The following is a 25,567-nucleotide window of genomic DNA, read 5'->3' on the forward strand; positions in this document are numbered from 1 at the left end:
ACCAATTATAACAGCTTCGCTCTATCTTAATTCCGCCCTAAAATGAATATAGTATCCAGGATAATTAAGGAGTAAACGGTCATTTAGCAATGTGCTTGTGGCTCCCTTAGAAATTTGTCACATGAGCCAGATGTCCCAGGTCTCTTTCTAAAAACTTGTCAAGGAAATGTAGAAAGATGTCTTTCCCTTTCCACACTGAATAAATGACCTGAAGCAAGAGTAAACGTTCACAACCTTTTTGCTGCCTGTAGAGAACTGGGCTGAGCATTAGCTGATAAATATGCTGATAAATATGTGATCTCGTTCTTTCCATTGAAAGCATTTCTTTTCTAAAGTAAGGGCTGACTCCACATCTTCCCCCCTCACCATTCACCCCCTCCTCAGTCCTAAAGAGCTATCCTGGTGTAGATGTCAGGGGCTCCCTAGGAGACAGATCATGTTCAGTCCTGCTCAGACCTCACTCTGGGAAGTGACAGTGTTGAGATCTATCAGAGCACTTCACGCATCAATGAAAAGCAATAAAAGTGATCAGATTACATCTTTAGACTTTACTTCTTAAGGTAAAAAAGAAATTATATACATATTATATAATTATTTTAAAATATATACATACCTAAAATATTTTAAGTGCTCCCTATCTTCTTTGTGTTCATTCCTCTCCCCCACAAGGCCAGTAAAACCCTTTCCAACCACACCCCAGTGGGACCTGTCCAAACGATCCCCATTGACTTTTCCCCCTTCGGACTTCTAACCTGATGTGTGCAACTAGCCTCCCCCGATACCAATGTCCACTAGCAAATACCTGATCTTATTGTCTGCCCAGCAGGGTAGCCAACCGTCAGGTTGTCTGAAATGAACAACTCCTCTTGCTTTCAGTGTCCACATCATTCCCCTTGCGCTTAAACATGCAGAGAGCTGGTTGCACCCCAGTTTGGTCTTCCCCTTTTCCAAGAAATCTTCCTCTGAGGGCCCAACCAAGACCTACTTCCCCATATTGCCTTTTCTGATTAACTAGCAAAGGCTTTTAGTTTCTTCCTATAGCTCCCCTCATTTTTATGCACACATCTTAACCAAACATCCCAACAATTGTTCAGGTACAGTAACGTTTAAGAGGTAGCAGATGTTAGATGCCTAACATACATTAGGTTTAATCTTTGCAATCCTAGGAGGACTCTTATGTGTAAAATGAAGATAATGATGCATACTGTATTAGGTAATTATGAAAATCTAATAATTTCTGGCACATAGTGGGAGGTCAATAATTAATGCTCGATTGATGAATGAATGAATAACCTGAGAGCACACAGTACTTCACAAATGCAAAGTACCCTCCCAAAACAATAGAAGATATGCAAGCCCTACTGCATGAATCGCTAGAGGGATTCTTTCCTGTGCAATGCACCACCACATACTCCTTTTCTAGTGACTTCACAAATTGAAATTTCTTCCTCCTTTAATTCAAATCTACATCCTTGCAACTGCTCCCCCTGGGTCCTGGCTCAGCTCCCAGGAGCCACACAATATAGAATAGGAGGGTTTAGGATTAGCTAGGAGAGTTGATCCCACCCCCAACACACTCACTGTGAAAGAAAAAACGCTCAGAAAAAGATGTATTTCGAGCACGAGTCAAAGTTTTATTTCAGACTTGCAGGATAAAAGACGGCAAAAGGAAAAAGCTTGTTCACAAAAACAGTCTTAGGAAAGAGCTCTTCTGAGAAACACAAAGGAAAGTCTAGAATAAGTGGATCCCCAAACTTCAGCTGCTTCAGAATCTCATTCGCAAGGCCTGTTAAAACACCTAACGCTGGAAACCAGTTTCTGATACAGTACTCTGGGGTAGGGCCCAGAATCTGCATTTCGAACTAGCTCCCAGTGTAAGACGAGGCTGCTGGTCCGGGGACCCCACTTTGAGAACCACTGGTCTACCCTCCAAATAAAGTTGTTTGGGCGCAAGATATTAATTTAACAGAGCTGTGATGCCGCCACGTTTTCACCCTTTTGGCAAGTACCCCGAATTATGCCCCGGAGCGGCCCAGCCCGTACCTCTAACCGGAAATACGGAGCCGCCGGGTTCCTTTACGGGCAAGGCCCGCGAGGGGCCGCTCGATTCAACAGCAGGGTCTTGCTTTTCAAACTGGGATGTTCTGGGGAATGAAATTTGGGGTGACATTGTCTTTCTCGCCCCGCGAGACACATGGAGCGCTGTCTCACCCCAGCACCCAAGGCAGTGCGGCCCCGGTAACGGGCGAACAGCATCCTCCACTCGCCGGGGGCGCGCCCGGGCTCCGCACCGCGCAAGCGCAACAGCGCCTCCGACGCCAGCCGGGAAGGCGCCCCGGAAGTGGGGGTGGGGGCGGCCGCTGTCCCGGGTGGCGCTGAGAGTCGCCGTTTCCGCTCCTCGCTCGCTGATCCTTCAAGTCCTTGTTTTCAAGTGGTCTGGCGTTAAAGCGCCGCGTTACTCGGGGTAAGGAATTCACTCGAAATTTGACTCCATTCGGACTAAAAAGGAGCGCTGCCGAAACCCGGGATCGAACCAGGGACCTTTAGATCTTCAGTCTAACGCTCTCCCAACTGAGCTATTTCGGCGCCTTCTGAAATCTCTTTAGAGTAGGCTATTACTGAACTATTTGCGTCCGCCCCTTCCGTCTCTCCTCCATCACCACTTGGGAGGGTTCCTTCCTGGTCCTGTTAAAGGGTTACATCAGAGTTCCGCCTCGCTTTCCACGAGCCGTGATTAGACGCAACGTATACGTTACTTACTTTCTTCAACATAATGCGAATTTCGGACTGAATTATCAACACGGATCCCGAGGCTCCCGGGCGCCGGGTACTGGGCTCTCTGCGCTTCCGCGGGCGGGCTCGTCCTCCCAGGCTCGTCCCCGCGGTCTTCGAGCGGTGTGGTCCCCTGGGCGAACCCCTGCCCCGAGAGGCAGGCCCTTCCCACCCATCCGCGCCTGGCTGTGATCGTGCACATTTATCATTATTGAGATGAAGGGGCAGGCAAGGGCGTGGAGGCAGGATCGCAGCCTCCCTGTGACGCTGGGTCCTCGGGATGCCCGTTGAACCTACCACCACTTTGCACGGAGTCGGCCTGGCACACCGCGGACGCTCCGTAAAAACTTGGCGAGCTCATTAGGGATGATTTCCCAGTGCCAGTGCTACTTCCTACACCAGTAGACAGTTGTTTCCAGGCATCCGCTACGTGCCAGGCACTGACATTCTGCAAAGCCTAAACATCCTATTGTTTTATAGATTTTTTTTCTCTCCAATTAATTTGCGATTCTCTAAAAGCAGTAATGATTACCGTAACGCCCCTTTAGGCCGCCCCTCAGAGCTTTGCATTTAAGTGGAACCTTCACAGGCAATTTTGAGGGATGCATGGATGAATGCCTCCGAATGTGAAAGAAAAAAGGAGGGGAAAGGATTGAATATTAGAAGTGTTTGCAATCTCTAAGGTATAGAGTCGCTTTCTGAGTTCCTTTGTTGTGTGGAATCCAGATAAGAGAAGAGCTTGAGATTTCAAAGTCATGGCTAAGGAGGGGAAAGAGACCCAAGAAAACTTGGGAATGGACGTTGACTGTGAAGGCTTTGTGGGGATTAGTGTGGAAGAAGGGGCAATCTGGAGCAGCTGCCTTGTGCAGATCCTACATAAAGAGACGAGAAGAGAGGACTTTTACAGGCTTTCTTGTGCATCATGAATGTAGTTACCTTTCACATTGTCCTCAAAACACTGCAGGAAAGACTTGAACCTGGCTGACTGGGAAAGTGGCAGGTGAGTTTTGATGGGATTTGAGGTGGGAGTCGGAGAGAAGAAAAGGCCCAGCATCTGAGGGGAGATGGAGGAAAAGGGATAGGACAGAGAGGAGAAGGAAGAGCGCTGTCAATCAACTTTACCTTTTCACAATGTGATGTGATAAGGTCCTTTGGCAGATTACAAGATCATAGGAACGACGTTGTAGTAGTGATCATTTGTTGAGTAAAGGCGGATTTCAGAATGTAAGCGTTGTGACGTATGTCAGGATGAACAGGGTGGCCACGTTTGCCCAGCACACTCCTTGTTGACACCTGTCGTCCCAGAACCCTGTCGCGGTAGCACCTCTTTCGCTCTTACAAGTCTCCTGTGACGGGAAAAATAAACGATGTGATCACCCAATTGAAAAACAGTGAAAAAGACCCACAGCTTGTTGCTGCATCACGAATGCTACTAGTTTCACCACTAGTGAAAAGATTTTTAACAACAGCTCAGTATTTGTTGTTGCTCTTTTACAAAGGAGATTGAAGGTTTCCAGGATTTAGGGTCATCGTTCCCAAACTGTGCGGCAGAGTATTTTCCATTTCTGAGGGAAACACAGTGATAACTGGCCATCGTGGAACACTGCTCAGACTACTAGGTAGTCGATAGTTTCGGCAGTAAGTCACTCTACGTTACTTTCAGTGATGTCATCACTCTGCAAAGCAAGCTTTTTAGAAGTTCTGATAAAAAGTAATTGCCCATGAAAATAAACGTGTCCTAGGAAATAGAAGTGGTGACGTCCAGTCTGCTTCAAGCCTTGAGAAGCTGTGCGCTACCTAACAGGTACACACACCCCACTGGTGAGTAAGGATGGTTATTTAAGGATGAAATAAAAATAGAACTTTCTTTCAGTTGTGTATAGAATTCTGCCAAATGGTCACAAAGTTTTTGGACATAAATACTTAATAAGTTATTTGGGCCTGAATATTTAATAAAAGGAACGGCTCGGAATGTCTTTTGGTCTGCGGGCATTGGAAAAAATTACGGAGACTCTTACGAGTACCGTGAACGTTTGAAGACCTCTTGCGTAGTGCCTTAATGTTGATAGCAGAAATGAAAATTATGACTGAATTTGGGAGAAAATGTGGCTTTGTTCAGCAAGATTGCAGAGGCAAGAAGAACCATCAGAAATTCCACAGAGACCAAGTGCCAAGGGCTAAAATGAAGTGAAAATCTGTGCACACACATCACAGTAAGGGACAGATGATAAAGACATTGGCACTCAAATGAAGATAAGACACTGAAGACTCCACATTGAAAAGAAGATTTCCGTAGGCTGCAGTCCTTGCTTCCAAATTAGCTCTAGGATTTTGGCAATCCAGTCTAATTACTTATGATAACTATGAAAACTACAACAACTAACTGGAAGACCTAAGAATAATACAACTAAAGAAAATATGTTGTGTATAGTTACAGCATCTAATAAATTTTTGAGCTGCTGTCAATGGATAATTTGTCCATGCACGCTCACACACACACACACACACACACACACACAAATCGCACTTATTTTCAGTCGCCTCTGATTTTAATCAACGTTTCTCAAAAATGTTAAAAAGCTGGGAATGTATCAAAAGGATATAAGAGCTAGTTTGAAGGGGTTCCCGCTGGTCATTTCTGGGCCAGAGCATCAAAATAAATAAGGAAATTAGTAGATTATTTACCCTTTGGATAAATAAAGATCCACGAGTACAATAATAGAGAGGAGAGGACTAGGGTTCTGGTTTACAGGTGAATTACTTGCATGGACTGATAAATATGGAGAGAGTGGTAACAGTGGACATCACCGTTTTCCAAACATCCTAGTAAAGACTGGTTCAGTCAAGAATCTTTCTTTAACAGATGCTAAGTCTGGGGGGAAGTCATATGGTGAGCAGGACCACTGCATGGTCTCCAAAGTGTCTCTCCATAGATCGCATAATAGTTGCAAGGGGGAAAAATAGAAACTATATACACAGTGGAGAAACTGGACAATGCCTGGATCTAGTCATTAAGATTAACATCACCCATGAAGGACATTCAGATATCATGTGCCTCCTAATGTGATTCCCTGGAAAGGATATGACGTCACTTATATAGTGGTCTAGCCAAGAATGTACATCCTGACTTTCATCATGAGGCAGCATTAAATAAATCTAAAGGTCATTCTAGTAAATGACTGGCCTGTATTCTTCAAAACTCATGCTCATGAAAAGAAAGACAAGCCAAGGAACCGTTCCAGATGGAGGAGGGGAAGGAGACATGACCACAGCCTAGTAAGGAGCCATACGTGATCCTAGACTGATTCCCATCCAGGAGGGGAAGATACTTTAAAGGATATTAACAGAAAAATTGAAGAAACTGGCACATAGGCTATAGATTATATAGAAGTGTAATATCGATGTGAAATTTCCTTGGGTTGGCAACTGTAGTTAAGAAAGAAAATATGGTTTTAAGGAATACATACTGAACTATTAAGGAATGAAGAGATATCATATCTGCACCTCAAGTGGGTCAGCGAAATAAATAATATGTGTACAGATACAGGGAGAATATGAAAAAGTGTATGGAGAAAAATATTAAAAGTTGGTGAATCTGGGTAAAAGATACATGGGACTTCTCTATACCATTTTGTAACTATTCTGAACATTGGAAACTCAGAATTAAAAAAAAAAAAAATTAAAAGTGTGGTGCTCTTGTGGAGCCAGACTATTTCAGTTGGAATCACAGGTTAGAATGCTACAGATGGAAGAGAATTTAGGGTTGAGTGAACCTGATCCACACATTTTTACATATCAGAAAACTGAGGCCCAGAGGCCTTATAAATAACTTGGTGAAGGTTACCTTCTTGCTCAGCTAGGGCTGCTTCAAGAAAGTACCATGGGGGGCGCCTGGGTGGCACAGCGGTTAAGCTCCTGCTTTCGGCTCAGGGCGTGATCCCGGCGTTATGGGATCGAGCCCCACATAAGGCTCCTCTGCTGGGAGCCTGCTTCTTCCTCTCCCACTCCCCCTGCTTGTGTTCCCTCTCTCGCTGGCTGTCTCTATCTCTGTCAAATAAATAAATAGAATCTTAAAAAAAAAAAAAAGTAGCATGGGTGGGATACAGAAAGTTAGTCTCTAACGGTTTGGAGGCTGTGAAGTCCAAGATCAAGGTGCCAGCCGATTAGGGTGAGAGCTTTTACTGGCTTGCAGAAGGTGGCCTTCCCTCTCTGTGTGCTCACATGGCCTTTCTTTGCTGCCTGTGCAGAGAGAGACCTCTCTCTTCCTCTTCTTAGAAAGCCACCAATCCTGTTGGATTAGGACCCCACCCTATGAGCTTTTTTACTTTAATTACCTCCTAAAAGCCCTATTTCTAAATACAGTCACAATGGGGAAAAGGGATTCAACATATGAATTGGGGCTGAAGAGACACTATTCAGTCCAGACACAATTAACTAGGTGCAGAACTGACCACGGACCTATAGAACAAATTCTTTAGTTTGCACCAAATGCTCATGATGGGTTTTTTTTTTTTGAAGAAAGTTCCCATTTCAATTAAAAATTGGCATGAGACAAACTATGGAAAGAGCCCAGATGTCCATCGACAGATGAATGGATAAAGAACAGGTGGTATGTATATACAATGGAATACTATTCAGCCATCCAAAAAATGAAATCTTGCCATTTACAACGACATGGATGGAACTAGACAGTATTATGCTAAGTGAAATAAGTCAGTCGGACAAAGACAATTATTATATGATCTCATATGTGGGATTTAAGAAACAAAACTGATGAACATAGGGGAAGGGAAGGAAAAATAAAATAAGATAAAAACGAAGGAGGCAAACCATAAGAGACTCTTAATCACAGGAAACAAACGGAGGGTTGCTGGAGGGGGAGGAGTGGGGGATGAGGTAAGTGGGTGATGGACATTAAAGAGGGCACGTGATATAATGAGTCTTATATAAAAGACTGATGAGTCACTGAACTCTACCTCTGAAACTAATAATACACCATATGTTAATTAATTGAATTTAAATTTTAAAAAATTAATTAGTTAACAATTTTAAAAAATAATAAAATTTATGTTCTCCCCCCCCAAAAAAAATTGGCATGGAGTCTAAATCTGAAACTGGAATTTGGGGTTAAGGCTCAGCTTTTCCCAGTAGATGCTTTTTTATGGGCATGTCTGTGCATTTTGATGTTCCCTGTGTGTAGAAAATAATACTTTTGCTTGAGGGATATAAAGCGATTTCTCCAAAGTTCTATATTAAAGTGGTAACTTAGGGGAGAAGTATAAAAAAGTTAATAGATTGTAAATATCATCAGTGTAGTGAATTGATCCAAAAGAAGTTAATTTATTTAAAGCCATTAAACCACAAGTCTATAAAGACCGTATTGTTTTTTGTTTTTGTTGAATCACATACATCAGTATAAAGCCTCTGGGTGTACTTACCAGGCCAAAAACAATCAAGTAAATTATACTCAAGAACAACCTACCGAGCTTTTCATACATTCTAATCCAATCCTCCCACATCCATCAGACAAATGCCTAACTAACCATGTGGATTTTGCACAATGCCCTAGAGGCCAGAAAACTTGGATTCCAGAGCTTGAGTTTCAGAGGCTTGGGTGCTTTTTAAATACTGTCGGCTTAATTGCTTGCCTCTTTCTTGTTGAAGTGGGCCAGCCTCCCAACTGCATCTCTGCCCCATCTCCCCACTCCACCTCTATCCAGCGATTAACGGATAAAGCCTGATTATTCACCCAAAGAAATAAGACAAAATAAACTTAGCAAGGAGCTTCCTAAATCCTTTGATGATGATAATGATGATGATGATGATGATAACAGAAACAAGAGATAAATCAGTGTGTTCCTTTGTGCCAGTTGAGATGCACAAGATGGTGGTGTAAGATGACCCGAGACTCAGGAAGGGAGGCCAGGACACAGACACCCCTGTGCTATTTGGCCCGGTGTGTCTCCAACCTTCCAGGTAGCTCCCCTTCTTGACTCTGTACTGCTTTCATCCACTTCTCTAGTCCTGTTGTTTTGTATATCTTTACACCCCACACCATGTCCCATGATAGGCCAATTCCTGACCCACCTGGCTTTTACTCAGGAGCCTTGGCACCAAGTCAGGGGAAGTCTCTACCCTTCCTCCCCATCATCCTTGCACACACATGCCAGACTTTTTCTAGAGCATGTGTGTGGATGGGTTGGATGGCCTGAGAGCAAGGGACAGTGGGTTTGGCTGCTTGCGGCCGTCCAGGCTTGGGCAGGACTGCCCTGTGTGAGGCAGAAGCCTCATCGGATTTGCTCTCCTCCAGCCTGCAGTTGGCACATTTCCAGGGCTCTGCTCAATTAGAGGGCAGAAAGCAGGATCCTGATGCCAGACTGCACCTCTCAGGTATCTAGCCCTTTCCCATCATCAGCCATTGGAAAAGTTGACTACACCCGGTCTTCCCCAACACGTAAGGCTGTGTGTGATTTAGAAGGGGCTGCAGCTCCCTTTCATCATCATGCCGTGCGTTCTCCCATTCATAGTCCAGTGTACAAATCCTCCTCGACGGGCAGGAAGGAACCCATCATGCCAGACAGAAGCGCCCGCTCCAGACGGTGCATATTGCCCTCTGAGCAATGACTGTCTGAACGACTGGATAAGGGGGTATGACTGGCGCTTCTCTACTTGCCCCATAAGGCAAGCAAGAAATAAAATCGAAGTGTTGTTGCTTGTCTCCATAAGAAGTCCCCTCTGACATTCAATTGCACTGGTGCTTACATAATATTTACAAGGTGACCTCTGATCAGCTGGGACAGTGGCCTCTCCCCCGTGGGTGAGTGGATGAACGTGGTTAATGATTCCCAGTATCACACAGTTACTTGGTGACAGACATGGGACAACAACAGCTCCGCCCCAGCTCCCAGGCCAGAGCTGCCAACCTGCACAATGCTTGTCCCATATTAGACCAGCTTTGCCAAAATATGGCAGTTCCTTTCAATCTACGACCCACATGCACTTTGGAGACATCAGGGTTCTGAGCCAAATGGTCTTGACCTTATTCAGCAGTGAATTTTGCTGCTTACCCTAACCTGGCTCATTCCCCCAGCACATGAAGAAACTTTATGCCAATGTTGCTCTGACGATCTTGGGGCCTCACTGCTTTCAATTCACTTCCTCATAATAAAAAACTGGGTTCAGAAAAGAACTTGCTAAAACCGTTTATAATTCCCTGTAAACAGAAATCCTTCTCCCTGTTTTTATGGGCCTCTCAGTATGCTGTAATATAATATGCATAGGAGCGCCTGTGCAGTCTTCTTGCCAAAAAAATGTTTGACCTGAAACTATTCAAGCCTCGAAGCAGAACTAACTTCCAGTTTATATGAAATTCAGAAAGTGGAGAAGTAAGTTAGATGACACAACGAAGAAATAACTAGATGAATCCGGAGTATGAGACACTCTTCTAAGACATCTGGCCTGCTGTCTTCAAAACGTCAACATCCTGAAAACAAATAAAAACATCTCTATATTTAAAAGGCTAAGATAATGTAACCAAAAGTAATGTGTGGACCTTTATTGGATCTTGTTATGGAGGGGAAAAAAGAGCTCTAAATAAGAGACTTTGGGGGATGTAGGGAAGGAAAAAACTTCAACCCACTACCCTCCTAGCTTCTCGGCAGGTGCCCTAGAAATTAGACTGACAAAAGACAGATTAACGAGAGAAATGCAAACGGGAATTTACTAACCTGGGCACTGCACGCACAGGTGGGAGCACCCAGGGATGAGCAATTCAAGCATCTCAACAAAAGAACAATAAATCTGTCAAGAAGTGACAAGACAAAGGGAAAACCCCAAGTTTCTAGGGCAGCAAATTGTGGGAAGATAAATGTATGGGAAACCAATGGCAGATAAGGTTTGTTGGTAAAGTTGGGTCACATAGATTCCTGATGCCGTCTGTGGGCTGATGAGGGTGTCCTGTTGTCACTGGTGATTCACTTCTGTCCTTCCTGGTAAGAAGGGGGTGGCATCTTTACAAATTTATGTCCAGCTTTTAGGCAAATAGCAGGAAGGCAGAGAGCTTTTCTTGTCTCCGCTTCTTCTCAATTGCCTTCAGCTCAAAATAATCTTTATTTATGCTAAAGTGGCATGTTTGGGGGGGCATATTCTGCTAATTCTCAGGGAAATATGGAAAAATGTAAATATGTGTGTTAGGAAATAACTTAATTTTCGTAAGTATGAAACGGTATATTGCCATTATGCTTTGGGGTTTTTTGGAGATTTATGCTGAAGTATTTTGGGTTAAAGTGTCACGATGTCTCGCCTTATTTTCAAATGTGTCAAACACACACACATACAAAGCAAACCAATATAGCAAAATGCTAACAATTGTTAAGCCAGGTGGGGAAATATCTCCTTCACTTCTGCATGTTTTAAATTTTTCATAATAAGCATTTGGAAAAAAGGTAGATATTAGTCTTATCTTTCAGATCCTAGACATTTCTGAATACAGTGCTACTTTTCACTAAAGACTAAAGAACTTTGTTCCTTCTTAATGGGATTTTGGTATCAGAATGTGACTTAGGGATATATATTGTGAAACTAGAAAAGCCCTTCATAAAATCCATAATCAGTCTAAGTAGTCCCTTTGTCCATCTATTGCTAAAATTTGTCCTATATGCACAAGGACCATATTTTTGCAATCACCAAATCAGGAAATGTAGTCTGACAAAGGATTTCTCCCCCTTATTTCTGCTTTTACTCTCATGAAAGCTTTACAAAGCATAAAAACAAAAACATGCATAGATATTATTTTTTGTTTATTTGATATATAATGAATCACCTTTTTCAGAGAAAAATAACACAAATAAAATTATACTGTTTCAAAAAGGTTTGGAATGCCGTTTCCATATCTTATAGTCAACTCCAGTGTGATTTACAGCAAAATCTTTCTTTCGCTTTACAAGGTCAATTTAATAATCTATCATGACATATGTTGGGCATAAAAATGTCTTCCTTGTCTTTTATTCTTAACTTTTAATTTCCTTTTTAAATCAGGCTTTCAGTTTTGACCTTCACAATTACAAGGGAAAATCAGATTGTAGTAATTAGAATATTGCAGAAACATCATCTAAAACTATGTTTTGATTAATCCATTAACTTAAGCAACCATAATTTCAACTCTTGAGAATTTTAAACTGATTTAATTTTAGCTATGTGGTTCAGTCTTCTTTTTTTATGATAACTGAAATATTTGAGTAAGTCAGAGGTAGCATACTTATTTAGAATGTTACCAAGGCAAAAGGAAAATGTGAAGAGTAGCAGATTAATGTAAGGGAGATGTGTATTTCCTAAAAGTTAACACATGGAATTTTCATTTGATATGTAACATCCGAATAGCTAAAATGAACATTCTACTTTGGAGGCTTTTTTCTGGGCAAAGAAAATTGCTTTATATTTTCACCTTATTCTATTTAAAGAAAAGGGGGGGGGGTGTCAGAACTCCAGAACCATTAATGAAAGTTTTAAAACTTGTTGGAAATAGAAAGACGTTTCTCAAGGGCTTATTTGCCCTATTTTATTTACTATTTCTCAACTCTGTAAATTTTATTCAGCATTTTAACCTGAAAATGTGCTTTCCCTCTTCTCCTACCCCTGTAGTTAATCCTCACAGCTTTCTTCATTAAGTGAGCAAAATTTTCACTCCAAGTCAATAGATGGGGGACTAAGCAAAGCGTAGAACTGTTATTAGACATTCGATTGAAGGGTTTTCCACTAGTTTAGAGCCAAGGGAGGGAGACCATGAATTAGAATTACTTCTTTTGCTCCTCAAAATTGACCTAATTAAGTCAGGATGATAGAAAGGGAGCTTCCCACTTTCTGCATTTACGATAGAAAGACTACATTGGTAAAATAGAATGTTTTCCACCATTGGGTAAAACTCATCTTTTTAAAAGGGTGTCAATTAGAACGTAATGAGTTTAGCTATAAACGCAAGAGTATTAGAAATACTATTAAAGCCAAGAAAAGATCAAAGAGCCATTATTCAAAGTGTTAACCTTAAACATAAAACTGCTACTTATTTTACTAGCAAATAGGGGTTCATTGGGAATAGAAGGGAATAGTGATCCGGGACACACAGGATAAGCCAAACCATAGGCAACTCTGGAGAACAAAGGAGAGGACAGCTCTTTTATAGAGGAAAAAAGGCGGTGGGGGGGTGGGGGGGTGGGGGGGGCTCTTATAAACTAAAAGTCCATTGGACTAAACTGGGCATTTGAAGTATAGTAGCTTCTTATTGGCTGAGCTGTGACTGTCTCTCACGGGCTGGGCTGTTGAGGGGTGGGGAACAGGGGGATAGAGATCTTCCTTCCTCCTTCCTCCTGCTGGGATAGGAAGGTAGTATGGACTAGCAAGGACCCCCTCTTCTTGCTGGGTCTACAATTGAAAACTAGTGCGGGTGTGAGAGCTCCCCCTGCCACCACCTCCCCCCACCAATTCCATTCTAAATGAGGTTTCCTTTTATTAATTTCTACAAAAGATATGTTTCTACAAAGAAGAACCGAAGTGAGGATTAAAGATCAGTCCTTCTAAACAACAACAGAACATAAGTGAAATCAGTAGCAAGCACAAGACTTGCAAAACTGGTTTATCTCTTCACCGGTGAGGTTCAAGGAAAAAGTGAGCTTTAGGTAGTTGGTGGGGTGTGAAAAAGCAAGGGGCTCTGCCTGGAGTGGGGATGGAGAGAAGATGGAGGAGATTGGATGGATGGAAAGAGAGGCAGAAACCGAGAGAGACAAAGAGACGTGACAAAGACCCTGTTCCTTTAAAACCCCACAGCCGGATAGAGAAGCTGTGTGTCCAGGTCGTGGGACAGAGATGATTACACTGCCAGGGACATCAATTCTGATAGAGCACACACCCCCCACGTGCTCATGAGTCATTTGACTGAAGAGCGATGGTAATATAGAGGACAGCACCTCAGCACCTGCAGGCAAAGCCAACTTGGGGGAACAGACGACATTTCCGTGGCTGAGGGTGGCTGGATGGAGCTGCCAGGAAGGAGGGAGAGCCTGTGTGTGCAGCACCCTTTGGAATCTGAAGCACCAAACATCAGGGACCCAGAGTATATTTTCTATACCGGGAAGTGGTTTGATTTCTAAAAATCCAAGTCCTGGAAAGTGTGATGGAAAGATTTCGAGACTATAGACATGGACAGTGAGAGAAAGTCAGTGATGGCATCACGGTTGGTGGCTTTGGATAGGGTGGTTGGTGATACCTTTTTTCAAGACCGCAAACACAGGAGGCTGTGGAGGAGGGGAGTTCTCTTGTGTATCTGTAAAAGTTGAGAAGTTGATTCCATCTTCTGGAATCCAGATGGGTGGACCAGGCTGCACTAGGCCCTCAGAGCCTAGAACCCAGAAAAAAAAATAGGTGCTGGGAAAATGAAATGTGGGTATCATGGTCACCTTGAAGATGGCAGTTGAGGCAACAGGAATGAATGAGACCCACTGGGACAGCATGTGAGTGAGGGGTTCCAAGGAAGGAATTCTGGGAACATCATCACTTGGGGCAGTGGTTCTCAACCAGAGATGATTTTGCTCACCAGGGGACAGTTGGTGACATCTGAAGGCATTTTTGTTTGTCACAAGTCGGGGGAGGAATAGAGGCCAGGGATGCTATTAAACCTTCTACAATGCACGTGACAGCCCCTCACAACCACAACTGATCCAGCCCAAAATGTCAATATAGGGAATGGGCAGAAGAAGAAGCCAGCAAGGAGGAGGGAGCAGGGGAATGGGGAGTGAGATGGGAGAGTGGTGTCTCCAAAGGCCAAGGAAGAACAAGTTTTAACAAATGGGGCGGGAGGAGGGCCACATGCTGCCAGGGAACGAGAAAGAAAATTGGCCTTTGTCTCCCATTGAGGAGGCTGACTGAGGTTAGTAAAAACAGACTCGGAAAGTAATGGGTCAGAAGTCAGGGGACCAGGAAGGGAACAGATGAGACACTGCTTGGGAAGGACACTCTTGAGTTTGTGGTAAATAGAAGAGGGAGACCAAGACGGGAGGCAAGAAACAATTTTTTTTTTGTTTAGGGAGCAAGAGACTCCTGTTTTCTCTATTTTTTCCTGTGAAATAAAAACACTTTTTATTTATGTATTGTCACTGTCTGAGTATTTTGCATGCATTACTTTATTTAAAATTCACAATAATGGCTATTTCCATTTTACAAAGGGGGATATTGAGCCCCAGCTGAAGAAATGTGCTAAAGATCACAGAAGCAGGAAGGGATGACCTGGGCTTTGAACTTGCAAGTGCTGGGGGCTCTCCTGAGCTTGGTGGTGTTTCCTGGTTGTCCTGTGCGGATGCTGCCGCTGCTCCCTTTCGGCTGCCGGTTTGCAGGGCTCGAAGGCAGGGCTCGAATTCGAGGAACAGGTCAGGACGGCCTTACAACTAACCCTGCGGCTCACTTTGTTCACGCGCAGCGGGGTGTATGAAAGGGAGCTGAGCAGGAACAGATGAAAGCATGCTCACAGTTTTGAGCGCCCAGCTATTTAGGTTGATGGTACCCGCATGTAAAACTTCGATGTGTTTTTTCAGCAACATCCTCTGGTAGAGGTGTAGAATTCGGCAAGGAGAAAGGTTCGGTTCGTTTGAGGTTGGGCTAAGGAAGGGTAGTGCTTGAAACACAGTAGGTGTTCAACAGTATAGACTGAATGAATAGATACAGGAATGGACGGATGAATGAAGCATCCAGAGGGCAGGCGGCGGAGGGAAGAGTGCCGGGAATGAGCTTACACCAGTGGGGACGATGGTGGGTCCGGACTGAGTAGGAGGAGCCGGGAAGCCACGTGGGACATGAGGAGACAGACCGCTGAGGATGATCTGACTGGGGTCTGGGGTGGGAGCCGGACTGGATGGCCCCCTGAAGCTCACAGCCCGGGAGATGCCCTCAAAGGAGATGCTCCAATTACTGTTTAACCATGTCATTGAAAAAGATCTGCGTCAAACACCCCAGTTGAAAAACCAGCCACAATATAAACAGGCAGTTCAGAGAAAAAGGAACACCAGTGGTTCGTAAACATACGCGGAGAGACTTGAGCCCTAGCTAAAGATGACAGAAGTGCAATAAAACAGCAGAACGTTTGCATCTCTCAGACTGGCACAGATTAAAGGGTTCATTAGTATTTCAGCTGTGCCTTTCCAACTTGAGGTGCCTGTGCCTCTGGACCCCAAACCGCGGTTCTCAGCGCCAGCCCTTCCGAAACACGCGCACCTGCGTGGGTAGGTGTGTACAGGGTTGATCACCGCAGCAGCTCCTTCTGAGCTGTGACAGGTGCCACTGTAAATCCATGGCCTTCACGCTGGCAGTGGCACAGCGTCTGCCCTCACGTGCCCCTGAGCGTTCTCAAAACTCCCACTTCTCTCCTCATTGCTCTCGAGTGAAAATTGAGGCCATGGTGACGTCCCTCACGCTGCTTCCCTACCGTCTCTACAGCCAAACTCTTCCAACGCCTGCCTTTACTGGTCCAGGAGGATGAGATGGACACCACCAATCCCATTCGCCCCCAAAGCTAGCCCTTCCCGTGGTGCCCGTGTCCTCAGACACTGCCCCCTAGTAATTGCCCTCCCCTGGTCATCAGTCTCTCCTCTGCTGCCCAGCCTGCAGTTTTGAATCATACAGAAGTCCCTTTGGTGCTAAACACAAAATGGAGTGGCCTCTGAAAACCCTTCCAGAAGAAAAACTAGATGGCCTCCTCTACTCTCTATTATTACCACACTCATGCTTCTCCCCACATGCGTGGGTTTTCCCCACACCAAGCAGTTCCTCAGTTCTCTGTGGACACCAGCTGGGCGTCCAACCATGCAGCTCCATGGACACTGTCCAACTGCAGTGGCCATCAGATCCCGCAGGACTCACTCTCGGTAAGGGCTCAGTCTCACCAGACTGCCCGACTTCAGACACCCCTGGCAAGTCGTTTGTTCCCTCCACTTCTGACCAATTGGCTCTAAACTGCAGGTTCCCATGATACCTTTGTGGGACTTGATACTTTGCTAGCATAGCTCACAGAACCCAGGGAAACACTTTACTGATGTTTACTAGGGTCTCCTAAAGCATACAACTCAGGAACGGCCAGATGGAAGAGATGGACAGGGCAAGATGGGGGGGTAAGGAGTGCAGAGCTCCCATGCCCTCCCCGGTGCACCCCTTCCCAGCACCTCCTCGCCCTGGCCAACTTGGAGCCTCAGCAAATCTCCTGGTTCAAGAGTCTTTATTAGAGGGGCACCTGGGTGGCTTAGTTGTTAAGCGTCTGCCTTTGGCTCAGGGCGTGATCCTGGCATTCTAGGATCAAGCCCAGCATGATCCTGGCGTTGTAGGATCGAGCCCCACGTCAGGCTCTTCCGCTAGGAGCCTGCTTCTTCCTCTCCCGCTCCCTCTGCTTGTGTTCCCTCTCTCGCTGGCTGTCTCTCTCTCTGTCGAATGAATAAATAAAATCTTTTATTAAAAAAAAAGTTTTTTATACAGCTTGATCTCCTGGCCCTTGGCCCCTTGCCCAGGTTGGTGGGCGGGGCTGAAAGATCCCATTCCTTAATTGCTTGAGCTTTCTGGTGACCAGCCCTGTCCTCGGGCTCTCTTGGGACCCCCACCCTAAATCAGCTCATTAGTAGGAACTCCGTGGTGATGGGAAGCTGCTTATTATGAATAACAAAGACACCCCTAACACTCCGGAAATTCCTAGGGTTTTAGGAGCTGTGCCAAGAGCCTGGGACAAAGACCAAATATATTTTTAAAGCGCACCTTCCATGACCCTGCGTCCTCAGTAGGGCGGGCCATTTCTTGACTTTTTTCAGCTCCTTGAAAAACCGGTCTAAATTTCAGGTCTCCAATCTTCGATCCCGAATCACTACTCAATTTTATTATCCAGATGCTCTCTTCTCCCCCACATGCCACCAAAATGACTAGAAGGTTTGCTGACACATTGCCAAAACAGACACTTTTTAGTCTTTGCCTTACTGAACTTCAGCTGGTCCCCTGCTTGTCATTGAATGTTGACCCCTTTGCTTTCTCTTCCACTCCTCTGACTTTTTTTTTTTTTTTAATCAATCCTTCTAAGTGTTCTCCTTGTCCCCTTTGCCTACAATTTAGACCTTGGTGTTTCTCATGGCTTGCCTGTGAATCAGTGTTGCCCACCTGGCCATTCTGTGTGCCCTCCTTGGGAAGATTTAGTCCACTCTCAGGGTTTTAATGGCCATTTAACTCCTAAGTATGTATCTGTAGATCTTGAACCCTGTCCCCCAGTTTGAGCTCTAGATTCATCTGTTGGCCTGTTTGTTAGGTATCTCCGCTTGGGCGTCCCTTGGATCTCTACAGCTCAACGTCTCCCCCAAATATAATTTACCAATCTCTTTCCAATTCAACATCTAAAACCTTAGCATACCACCCAAGTCAGGAAAGGGCACCTTCCCTGCATAATCAATCACATTTTTTTTTGATCTAAAGAGTTGTCCCGTCTGTCTCGATGCCACCTGTTCGCAGCGCTGTGCTTTCAGCCGTATCATCACCAGCCTGATTTATTGCAACAGTTTCATCACTCGGATCCCTGCAGGAGCTCAATCTTGCCAGAATCTCAAATTCATCTTCCATACTGTTGCCAGAATAAGCTATCAAAAACGTAATTCTGCAGTCAATAAAAACGGCAAAAGATCTCGTAACATGTAAAAACATTCATGATATATTGCTTAGTGGGGAAAAAAAGCAGACTCCAAAACAGTATGTCTCCATTATGATCCCATATTGGTTTTTTTTTTTAATGTGTATATATGCTCCAAGAAATGGAGAATATACATCTAAATATTAACAGGGGTTATCTGCCAGTGGTAGATCAAGGGTGATTTTCTTTTTTTCTTGATTTAGCTTTCCAAGCTTTCTGCAATGAGCACACATTATTTTTCAAATCAGGAAAAAGTTTAGTCCCACAAATCTAACAATGTCAATTTCTTCCTTAAAATCTCGAGTGAGCTCTCTGCCTGCAGGGTGAGGTCCAAGCACTTTTTCAGGGCACACGAGGCCGTCAAGGACCTGGCCCTGGCCCTGGCCCCTGCATTCCCCTCTAGCTTTACTTCCCCTCTCACGATGGAAAGCAGTGGTGCTCAAACATGGGGGTGCCCCAGCCAGAGTTTCTTTCTTTTTTTTTTTTTTTAATGATTTTTATTATATTATGTTAGTCACCATACAGTACATCCCCGGTTTCCGATATAAAGTTCGATGATTCATTAGTTGCGTATAACACCCAGTGCACCATGCAATACGTGCCCTCCTTACTACCCATCACCAGTTTGTCCCATTCCCCCACCCCCCTCCCCTCTGAGGCCCTCAGTTTGTTTCTCATAGTCCATAGTCTCTCATGTTTCATTCCCCCTTCTGATTAGCCCCCCCATTTCTTTATCCCTTTCCTCCCCTACCAATCATCCTATTTCTTATGTTCCATAGATGAGAGAAATCATATGATAGTTGTCTTTCTCTGCTTGACTTATTTCACTTAGCATTATCTCCTCCAGTGCCGTCCATGTTGCAGCAAATGCTGAGAATTCGTTCTTTCTGATAGCTGAGTAATATTCCATTGTATATATGGACCACAACTTCTTAATCCAGTCCTCTGTTGAAGGGCATCTCGGCTCCTTCCATGATTTAGCTATTGTGGACAATGCTGCTATGAACATTGGGGTGCATATGGCCCTTCTCTTCACTACATCTGTATCTTTGGGGTAAACACCAGTAGTGCAATGGCTGGGTCATAGGGTAGCTCAATAGTAAGGAGGGACCTCTACACTGTTTTCCAGAGTGGCTGTACCAACTTGCATTGCCACCAACAATGTAGGAGGGATCCCCTTTCTCCACATCCTCTCCAACAATTGTTGTTTCTTGCCTTGTCTATTTTTGCCATTCTAACTGGCGTAAGGTGGTATCTCAGTGTGGTTTTGATCTGAATTTCCCTGAGGGCTAATGATTTTGAACATTTTTTCATGTGTCTGTTAGCCATTTGTATGTCTTCATTGGAAAAGTGTCTGTTCATATCTTTTGCCCATTTTTTGATTTGTTTATTTTTTCCTCGTGTATTGAGTTTGAGCAGTTCTTTATAGATCTTGGATACCAGTCTTTTATCTGTAGTGTCATTTGCAAATATATTCTCCATTCCGTGGGCTGCCTCTTAGTTTTTTTGACTGTTTCCTTGCCCAGCCAGAGTTTCTGATTCTGTAAGTCTGGGGTGGGGCCCAGGAACTGGCATTTCTAACAAGTGCTAGAGATGCTGCTGGTCTGGGGGATACATTTTCAAAAAATTATTATTGTGGCAAAATACACAAGATAAAGTTTACTTAACGACTTTTAAGTGTATAATCAATGGCATGAAATGCGTTCACAATGTTGAGTAGCCATCTAGCCGTGACTATCATGCAGTCTCAGAACTTCTTCACCTTCCACACGGAAACTCCGAGGAATCAAACAATTACATCCTCATCTCCCCTTCCCCTAGCTCCTTGTAAACCTCTATTTTACTTTCTGTGTCTATGAAATTGTCCATTTGGAGGTAGGTCGTATAAGTGGAATTCAACCATTCCTTCATTTGTGTATACCGCACTTCACTCACCCACTCATCTAGAGATGTCGTTTGGGTTGTTTCCACCTTCTGGCTACTGTGGATAACGCTATGAATGTTGGTGTGCAAGGATCTGTTTGAGCCCTTGCTTTCCACTCTTTCAGGCATATACCTGATGAGGTTTGGAATATAGGTGAGGTTCAGTGGGGTGGAGTCTGGAGCCGACAACCAAGAAAGAATTCTTGAGGCGTCTTTGGTGCAAAATTGGTGGTTTATTAAAGCAAGTGGATAGGACCCGTGGGCAGAAAGAGCTGCTGCCCCGGGTTGTGAGGGGTGGCTGATTATATACCATATAGGGAGGTAAGGAAAAAGGGAGGTTGAGAAAATACTTTCATATGTTAAAGAAGATTCACAAGATACTGGAGGCCTTGCCATTGTCAAGTTAAGATTGTTTTTCCCTCTAGCAAGGCGTTAACATTAAGATGGTTGGGAACTTCCTGGAGGCTGCAGATTATAAGGACATTTAATTGTATCTACATTCCTTCCGGAAGGTAGGTTATTGGTAGAAATGCTTGGTTCTTGTAAACTGCTAAGACATTTGCAAACTGAGGGAGACTTAAGTCTTGCAGGATTGTGGTATCTATAGGTTAACTATTTCTTTGTCCTTTAGGGCAGCCAGGAGTGCCTGAGGAATGTCACATACATCCCATGGTGGGGGGGGGGGTGTTGCGGGGTGTCAGTTTCTGCTTTGTCCTCAGCTTGCCTTCTGTTCCCTCATCATACCTAGAAGTGGAATTGCTGGGTCTTATAACTCTATGTCTAACATTTTGAGGACGAGGACTTGCCAGACTGTTTTCCACGGCGGCTGCCCCCTGTAACATTCCCACCAGCAGCGCACCAGGGTTCCCATTTCTCTGCATCCGCACCAACATTTATTTATTTATTTATTTATTTATTTATTTATTTATTTATTTATAACATTTATTATTTATTTATTATTGTCTGATTTTTACAATTATAGCCATCCTAAAAGGTAAGAAGTGGTATCGCGTTACAGTTTTGATGTCCCTAATGGACCGGAGACATGTCTCGAGAATGTCCTTGCTAGAGAACCCCTGAGGACCTCCGTTCCAGGCACACACAATACCGTTCATCGTTTGGTGCTTCCATGGGGCTGGTCCTTCTGCCTGGGATCCTCCTCCGTTTGCTCTACTGACTGGCTCATCCTTTAAGACACAACACAACTCCAATGCCACCTGCAGGAAGTTTTCTCAGAACCTCTAGGTTGGGCTGGCAGGCCTCACGAAAGGCCCCCAGCGCACCAGGGGCCATGGAAGGTGGGCACAGGGGATGGGAGGGGGTAAGGCACTGGCCTAAAAGCAAGCGGTTTGGTGGGAAGTCTGTGCAGGGAGCTGATAAGCCCCAAGCCCCCTTGGCAGACAGCCCAGCAGGGGCTATGGCCATCCCACCCCTGGATTTCCCTTCAGGGTGGAGCTTGCCCTCCAGCAGCCGAGAGTGCGGTCAGCGGACAGCCTCTGTGTGCAGAGCCGCCAGGATCCACCTCACTTCTCTCAGAGCCGCTGCCAGCGCACGACAGAGCACAGCGGGGCACCTGGCACCGTCTTTGCTCTGGAGCTCCCTGTGGAGTTGGCTGGCTTTGGGGCAGATCTGCCTCGAGGGCTGAGGCTCTCCCTGCCCACCCTTCCCCTCCCCTTCTTTTCCCAGCTGTCAGACCTGCACTGCAGCCCGAGGATCCCTCCCACCCAGAAAAGCAGCCTCCCTGGCGCATCTTTCATAAGCATTACCCCTCCTCACAATACATCGCGTGCACCCTTACCTCTGTCTCAGTCACCACTCCCCAGAGGATCCAACTGACTCAGACGGTCCGAGAGTTGGTGCAACAAAGCAGGTGGTAAGTTAGGCTTGGGGACAGATAACTCTGCCTGGCTGGTGAGGAGAATGCCATCCTGGGTGGGGCACGGGGCGCACGTCGTCCCTCGCACAAGGTGGCAACCCAAATGTCAAAACTTGCAATCCATTCAGGCATTTGAAAAGTTCAGGGAACAGGTCATATGAGGACAATGGAATTTGCTGGTAACATTGTTACTGAGTCACGGGGATGCCCCACAGCGGGTGAAGAAAAGCGGAGGGCAGTTAACGAACAAGGGACAATGAAGTGTGGGGCCTTATTTCTTAAAATAGGAGAACAGAAGAAAACCTAAGACCGAACTTAGTAGTTAAAAAACCTCAAAGAGTCAAAATCTTTACGGGTATCCACCCAGATATCCCTATCCCAAGTGTCAGGGGCCCAGGCTTTTCCAAACAGCCTGCTCTCCTCCTCTAGCGGAGATGGTCGATCAAACACAAAATCACAGGGCCCCCAAGCCCACAGGGCTCAGTCGGTTGAGCGTCCAACTCTTGATTTCGGCTCAGGGTTGTGGGATGGGAGCCCCATATCTGGCTCTGGGCTCAGCTCGGAGTCTGCTTGTCCCTCTCCCTCCTCCCACTTGCTCTCTCTCTCTTTCTCCCAAATAAATACAATCCTTAAAAAAATTCACAACTTGGAGGAGCCTGGGAAGATGAGCACTACCCTGAAAGTTTGCAAGGACGTAGGGCTGGGGCCCCATCAAGTCTCCCATTTAATTCAGTTCACCTAGCTGGCTGGATTCGGGAGAGCGGCTGCTGGCAGCTGCCCGCTCAGTCAAATAGTGGCTCCCGTGGTAGCTGCCGTGCCCATGTGGCATCTCTGTTGCTAGGGCAGATTACAAAGTCCCTGGAACATGGCATCCAGCCATGGGTCTGCTGAATGTGCTCTTTTCTATCTCAATCATAAAAGAAAATCAGAAACCGGGTGAGTTTCCGGTTTTGCCCTGGGGGCTATGTTACTGGTTGTGCTCTCTGGAGAGACTTGGGTCTTCCCAGCATCCCGCAGGATGTCCCATTGATCTATTCAACTGAGGGCATCGTGCCGATCAGGCGGACTTAGCTGGGGGATTAGCACACAGCTGGCTTTGGTAATTCACATGCAGCCTTAGAAGGTGGAAGAGAAACCCCATGAAGATTCAGGATTTGCCCCTTCAGTAAATTCTTAGGAGTCCTGCAGTGAAAATCCAATTGCTGCCCCTTGCACCGTCTTCCACAGAGAGGGAAGCGCAGAGGCTGGTGGGCCTCTTTGGATTCTGGAGGCAACAGCTTCCCCATGTAGGAATAATGTTCCAGCCCATAAACTGAGTGACACAGAGGCTGTCTGGAGCAGAGAAAGGGCCCTACAGCAGGGCCAAGCTGGAGGGCAAGCTTCCCTGCCCCTCAGGCCCTGTGCTCTGGTGGGCCCTGTGGTAGAGGAGATGTCAGTTGTAGACAGAGATGCAGCCTAGATTGCACGGGGAGCCCCAGCGGGAGAATCACAATGCAAGTACCTAGGGTTCTGGGGGGAATCTTTCCAATGACAGTGGAGAATTTTATGATTTTAGAAAACAGCTCCTGGGGCGCCTGGGTGGCTCAATCGTTAAGCCTCTGCCTTTGGCTCAGGGTGTGATCCCGGCGTTCTGGGATCGGGCCCCACATCAGTCTCCTCCGCTGGGAGCCTGCTTCTTCCTCTCCCACTCCCCCAGCTTGTGTTCCCTCTCTTGCTGGCTGTCTCTCTCTGTCAAATAAATAAATAAATAAAATCTTAAAAAAAAAAAAAAGAAAGAAAGAAAGAAAAGAAAACAGCTCCTGGCAGGTTACTGGGCCCTGGTGGAGACAGAATGCTTGACTAGAGGACACCAAGTAACCGTGTTTCTAGAACCGTCCATTACTTGCTGGGTTCTTTTGGACTCACTGTTATGGACTGAATTGACCCCCCCCCCCAATTCATGTATTGGAGTCCTAACCTCTATACCTCAGAATGTGACTGCATTTGGAATAGGTTTTTAAAGAGAAAATTAAATTAAAATGAGGTCTGGAGGGAGGAGGGTTGGGGCTAATCCAATGCAACCCTAATCACACTGGGGTGAGCAGTGTCCTTCTCAGAAGAGTGAATTTAGACACAGACATGAGCATCACAGAGAGATGACCACATGCAGACAGGGAGACGGCAGCTATCAATAAGCCAAGGACAGAGGCTCCAAAAGGAACCAACCCTGCCAACAACTTGATCTCAGACACCCAGCCTCCAGAAGTATGAGAAAAACAATTTCTGTGGTTTAAGCCATCTGTGGTATTTTGTTTCGGCAGCCCTGAGAAACTCATGAACCCAACTAGCCATGAAGTCAGGTGGGCCGAGTAGCAATCCATGGTAAGATGAAAATGGAGCACCGGGATTGAGAATGAGTGCAATCAGAGGGCACCAGTGAGCTGCAGCAACAGGTAGGCTAGACTCGCATGTCACCACCTTGGTTCTACCTCTCTCAGCTTATACCTGTGGCCGTGTGGAAGGGCCTGTACAACCTACTGAAAGGGGAGAAAATCCCCAATGTTATAGACCAGTTGGCTTGTAGCCTTTAAAAAAATGGGCAAAGGAGAAATCTGTCAAAGGATGGAGCTTTGAGCAGTGCCCCTGCTCCTGCACTTTGTATAGAAGTGACCGGAGGTGAGAAATATATGAACAAATAGACAGCGGTGAATGGCCCGGTTAGCCACTTTGGGGACTTGGAAGGAGAAGGACTGGAGATAAGGAGCAAGCTTGGAGGTGTGTGAGGGCTGCATGGGGGTGGCTGGGGAGTATGAAGATCCACGCATCACGTGGTCATGCCCACTAGAAAGCAACCACCGTGGAAGAGGCCCTGAACTATCAGGTAGACAAAATGCGCTGGTTACTTGACTTTAACTAGTCTTCACCATCAACTACCTGGGAACTGCCCCGGTGGGCATCTGAATGGACTCACCATTGATGTAGAGATGGTGCCCCCAGCACGGACTCTCACCAAGGCCAATCCAGCTGCTGCCTCTTCTGCACACCCAGCGTGCTGGCAATAGACAAAGCTGAGCCCCCAATATGACCAGTTACTTGGTGGCAAGATAACTCCATCGAGCCCTTTCCAGCCTGAAAGGGCCAGTGGCTTATTCTCACGATACGTTTTCCATATGGATTTGCCCTTTCTGCCTGCAGAGCCTTAGCCAGCGCCATCATCCGGCCGAATCTTGCTTCTTCTCTCATCACAGGTGTTCGTCTGAGCATCTGTTTCCCGCGCATTCCCTTCAGATTGGCTCATTCACTTAGTAATAGGCAGTTAAGCTTCC

The 25,567-nt window shown here is 45.5% G+C and overlaps 1 long non-coding RNA gene and 1 other non-coding gene across 2 annotated transcripts; both read right to left on the reverse strand.

Moving 5' to 3' along the window:
- Window positions 1-1,617: 1,617 nt before the first annotated feature.
- Window positions 1,618-6,724, reverse strand: LOC121101197. Its single transcript, XR_005833125.1, has 2 exons — window positions 2,761-6,724; window positions 1,618-2,685 (listed from the first exon to the last, which is right to left on the reverse strand). It is a non-coding gene; the product is annotated as an uncharacterized LOC121101197 (long non-coding RNA).
- Window positions 2,514-2,586, reverse strand: TRNAF-GAA. Its single transcript has one exon. It is a non-coding gene; the product is annotated as a tRNA-Phe (tRNA).
- Window positions 6,725-25,567: the final 18,843 nt, after the last annotated feature.

Source organism: Ursus maritimus, unplaced genomic scaffold, assembly GCF_017311325.1.
Source record: "Ursus maritimus isolate PB19 unplaced genomic scaffold, ASM1731132v1 scaffold_10, whole genome shotgun sequence".
Classification (NCBI taxonomy): Eukaryota; Metazoa; Chordata; class Mammalia; order Carnivora; family Ursidae; genus Ursus; species Ursus maritimus.